At 49.8% G+C, this 4,584-nt stretch overlaps 1 pseudogene; it reads right to left on the bottom strand.

The window, feature by feature from the left end:
- The window catches only part of LOC112548297, a 51,446-nt pseudogene that overhangs the window by 34,435 nt on the left and 12,427 nt on the right, over nt 1-4,584 (bottom strand).

Raw genomic sequence — 4,584 nt, forward strand, 5'->3', positions numbered from 1 at the left:
ATTTGGAGCACAGATTCCCCATCATGCAGTGCTCCCCTGCTTCTCTGGTCCCAGAATTCACTGCAGTTTCTGCTTCAGGCTTTCTGGTCTCCATCTCTCATGTAAATGGATGGTCATCTGGTTCCATCTCGGATGCAAATGAGACCTAGGGCAGTTACTTCACTCTTGTCACCCTTATCTTGAGGGTCTTAGGTGTGTCTCTCACTGCATCTTAATCAGTTTCATTTATGTAGCAGAGGGGAGGGGGGGGGTGAGTGCTTTGTGAGTCAGACAGACTGCATCCTGTGCCAGGGTTGCCCAAGAATACACAGCTGAGACGTAACAGAGCACTACGAGGAGTAACTAGGAATAACAGCCATAAATTGATTGATAGTAGATTCAGGCTAGACATCAGGAAGTGCTACTTCACAGTCAGGGCAGCTAGGAACTGGAACCAACTTCCAAGGGAAGTGGTGCTCGCTCCTACCCTGGGGGGTCTTCAAAAGGAGGTTAGATAGACACCTACCTGGGATCATCTGACCCCAGCAGTCTTTCCTGCCATGGCAGGGGGTCAGTCTTGATGATCTGCTTGGGTCCATTCTGACCCTACCAACTATGAAAATATGAAACTATGAAAGTGGACAGGATATGAAATTGTAAAGTGAAAGCTGAAATACCTAGCAATTTGTGGTAACACTGGGGATTATTCTGAGAATGAGGAACGTAAAAATGAAAAGACTAGGTGAGCCCACTGAACGGGACACTTGCTCGTCACAGTAGGATGCAGGGTGAATCCCCAGCTGGCATCTCGATCAAAATTAATTAATTTGCTATATAAGGCGAAAGCTTCTGCTCTGCATATTCAAAGTCAAGGGTTTATATAGGGAAGTGGAGGGTCAGTCCTGACCACACGAGAGGGCAGCTGTTGGAGGACACCATGTCCTGAGATTTGCTAAAGGCCCCAGGTTCTTCAAAGGTACAGCCTGCCTGGAAGATGTGCCCACTGTACTCAGAGGTTGCTGACAGTGAGGGCCACCACCTCTGGCTTGCCCACCCCTCTGAGCGATGCCTGAGAGCAATGGTAGCAAAGGACCATGAGTGGTCTGCAGTTATACAGAGACAGTGAGCCTGGGTGGGCTGCATGCTCATGTACAGGGGACTCAACACTGTCAGTGCCAGTCCTGGCTGGGAGATGCTGCCAGTGCTCTAGTCACTTACCAGAGGCTCACTTCTCTGCTCCTTTTTGCCTATTATCTCCTTTAGGCCCACAGGCTTTCCTCCTTCCTGAGCCCAGCTCCCCTGGTATCCAAGGTCTACTGACATTTCCAAACCCCAGGCTGCTCATGTTCCTGGGTAAACCACCCTTGAATCCAAGACCTGGAAAGCCTCATGTGTCGGACACTCTCACACACCCATCTGCAAGGCAAAATAGGGACTGTTAGTGAAGGCCTTTACTTGTAGGTCTCTCCTCTCTGCTGGAGGAAGCTGCCTTTCCATATGATGCTTTCAGGTTCTGGTGACCAGACCAGCCTTATTGTAGACAACCCTAAGTACTTATCAAACTCATCCTGGAGTACAAGGGACAGCAGTACCATATCTTCTTCCTCCTGGTCCTGTTTCCTGTTGCCTTTAGACATCAAAAGGTCTTCAAAGAGCTTGCAGTCTTTTCTGGGTTTGGCCTCAACTTTCTCCAGCTGGGCCACATCCCTGAGCAGCTCACCTTCCCCCTTCCCCCTGTGAACCAAAACATTCACATCAAAGATACCTCAGTTCACATCCAGCCTGACCTGATCACTGAAGAGGCAGGATCTATCATAGAGCCATGGGTGTTCGAGGTCCCTGGACTCCAAATACATGACACAGATGTGAACATCTTCCTCTGCCACTCTGCAGACACAGCAGGGAGAGCTCCAATCAGTGTGCAGGTGACACGAGATCCAATCAGGGACACTGTTCCAGTCATGAGCACCTGCCAGGACATCAGCAGAGATCAGGGAGTAGGTGTGGAGTCTGGGTTTCGGATGTCAGAGGAGGTCAGTCTGGAGATGAGGGAGACAGGCAGAGGCATGAGAGGTGGGACTGGAAATGTCTGAAGAAAATGGGTAAGTACAATAGTTTATGGTGGCCAAACAAGCACTGGATGAGGACCAAGGTTGTAGAATCAAGCATTTGGAAAAGGGGATGGAGGGACAGACAGATGGTTGTTTTAAAAGCTGGAAGGGCAGACATGCCCCCCTCATGTGGAGACTGCAGAGGGGAAGGATGGGCAGGCATGTTTCTAGAGAAGATGAGACAAAGCACCAGTCACTCCTGCTTCCAGCTGCTCTCCTTCCCATCTGGTGAGACTGACTCCTGCCTTCCCTTGGTGCCCCCAGCCCAGGCTGGCATTCACCACCTCTTCTGCGGCAGGACCCCCAGTGGCAGCTCCAGCACCTGCCCGTCTCCATGAGACATCTCATTGTCTCCCACTCTGCAGCCCCTGTTGCTCCCAGAGCAGCTCTCATGGGACCAGTCTTGGGTGGGAGGATGACAGACTGGCAGTTGCGGGCATCAGTTGCTCCTGGTTACCCAGTGCCAGGTCATCACTGCACATTATGATGTCAGAGATGCCCTGGCCAAGCCTACACCTCCCTTATGGGTCATTTGCATTGGATACATCATTGCCTGAGGTGCATCTGGGTAAACACTCCCTAAGGGCAAAGGCAGACACATGGTTCATGTTCACAGGTGAACACCCATCGCCTGATAGGAGCCAGCATCGGTGACTGAAACTCAAGCATGCCAATCTGGATGGGAAGGTCTGGTATATCAGAGGATGATGCAGCCTGGTCTCTCATGTCATTCTCCATCCAAATGTCCATGTGGGGAGAGTGACTACACCTCTTTCTCTGATCTCCGGGCACTTTTTCCTTATTCTTCCGAAGAACAAGGTCAGGCCTTAATGTAAAGTGCCTCCCGCCCTTGGGCTGGTGTCATGTAATCTTCTTGACCATCAAGAAGCAGCTGCAGCATGATCCAGCTTGGGACACCACGCCTCTCCAGGCCACTTGTCACTCATGTGCCAGAGGTGGGCCACCCCAGCAGTACAAGCTTATTTGGCGAGTAAGCTGCAATCTCTTGGCCCAGGGTGATCAGAGTGTGGAGGAATCACCCCTCCAGTCTGCCTCACTGATGTTAGCAGGCAGCCCTCCCCGATCTGCTGCACTGAGTTATGGCCTGGGCTGGAGACAATCCTGCCTCCATTTTCTCCATTTCCAGTGCCGGTCATGTGACGAGTTCCCTCACCTGGCAAGGTGATGTCATTGGAAGCACCAGGCAGGAGCCAGTGGGGCTGCTTCTGGTGGGAACCTAGTGTTGAAGTCATGAAAGGTATATAAGAGGGTCCCCATGAGGAAGCGGGAGGATACATATCTGGACCGTACGCTATATTTGAAGCCACAGGTCCAAACTAACTTTCCAGGACTTGAAGGAACCCCATAGACTGCCGTACAACCTTTTTATGGAAAGTTGAAATCATCATGTGGCTCAGAGAAGGACTTAGCACAATTTCCCACTATGAGCTGTTCGAGGTGTTCCACTTCCTTTTCCATCCACTTTGCTCACATCTCTTTGTAGGCCCCAAACTTCAATGTGGTATTGCCTGTAATTGAGGCCTTACTATGTAATGCCAAACTGACTATGTAATTACTAACTTACTTCATTAAGTTTGCCAACTCCTTCGAAGCCTGTCTTGCTGCAAGAATTGTAGGGCCTAGAGAATTAGAAAGGCAGTGAAAAGTACAGCCTAAAGCAGTTGATTGGAAGGAGAAACTTAAGTATCTTTCCATGTGCACACCCAGAGGAAAGTTATCAATTTGGACTGCATCTGTGGGTTGCTATTTTAGCAAAGGAAATTCAACTCCACTAGGGGTGAGGTTGGTTTCAGAAGTTGAGTCCCCCAGCTGGGCAATATATTTGACTTTATCCCTGGCCAGTGTCTTCTCAACTCAGGCTGTGTCACATGACACATAGAAGAAAGGATGCCTGTCTCTGAGCTCCAGCAGCCTCACACACACTTCTGCCTTTAACCTTTGCTTTGTTCTCCAGACACTTCAACTGACCCGTCTTGAGAAGTTTCTCCCATGCTTTGCAGCCTAGAGAGTCTGGAAATATGCTAACACTCCAGTTTGGCCATCCCTTCTCATCTCTTTGTAATTAATTTTTCTCCTTTTCTATGCTAGAAACCCCTCTGCCATCTTCCCAAGCTCCCGATTTCCTTGGTGCTTGGGATCACACCCCTGTGCCTGGTTTCAATGGGAACCACCAAGCTATAAGCTGCCTGGTAGAAATTTGCATTGGTCCCCCCAGCTCTCCGTAGCCTGCTATGCAAACATGTCCTGGATGGTAGTGGGTAGAGAATTTTGTCAAGAGAGACTTTGATGACATAAACCTGACTTTTGCATGACCCTGATAAGAAACACATCTAACTAATGACTGTGGGAAGCCTGTCCAGCAAAGGATGTTGCTGGGTGCTCTGATGTTTAAAGTCAGTGAGTTGGGCAGACAGCACAAGAACAAACCTCAAAAATTTAGGTGGGGACCCTGCCCCAGCTGCTCATTTCCTGC

This window comes from Alligator sinensis, unplaced genomic scaffold (assembly GCF_000455745.1).
Source record: "Alligator sinensis unplaced genomic scaffold, ASM45574v1 scaffold644_1, whole genome shotgun sequence".
In the NCBI taxonomy this organism is placed as follows: Eukaryota; Metazoa; Chordata; order Crocodylia; family Alligatoridae; genus Alligator; species Alligator sinensis.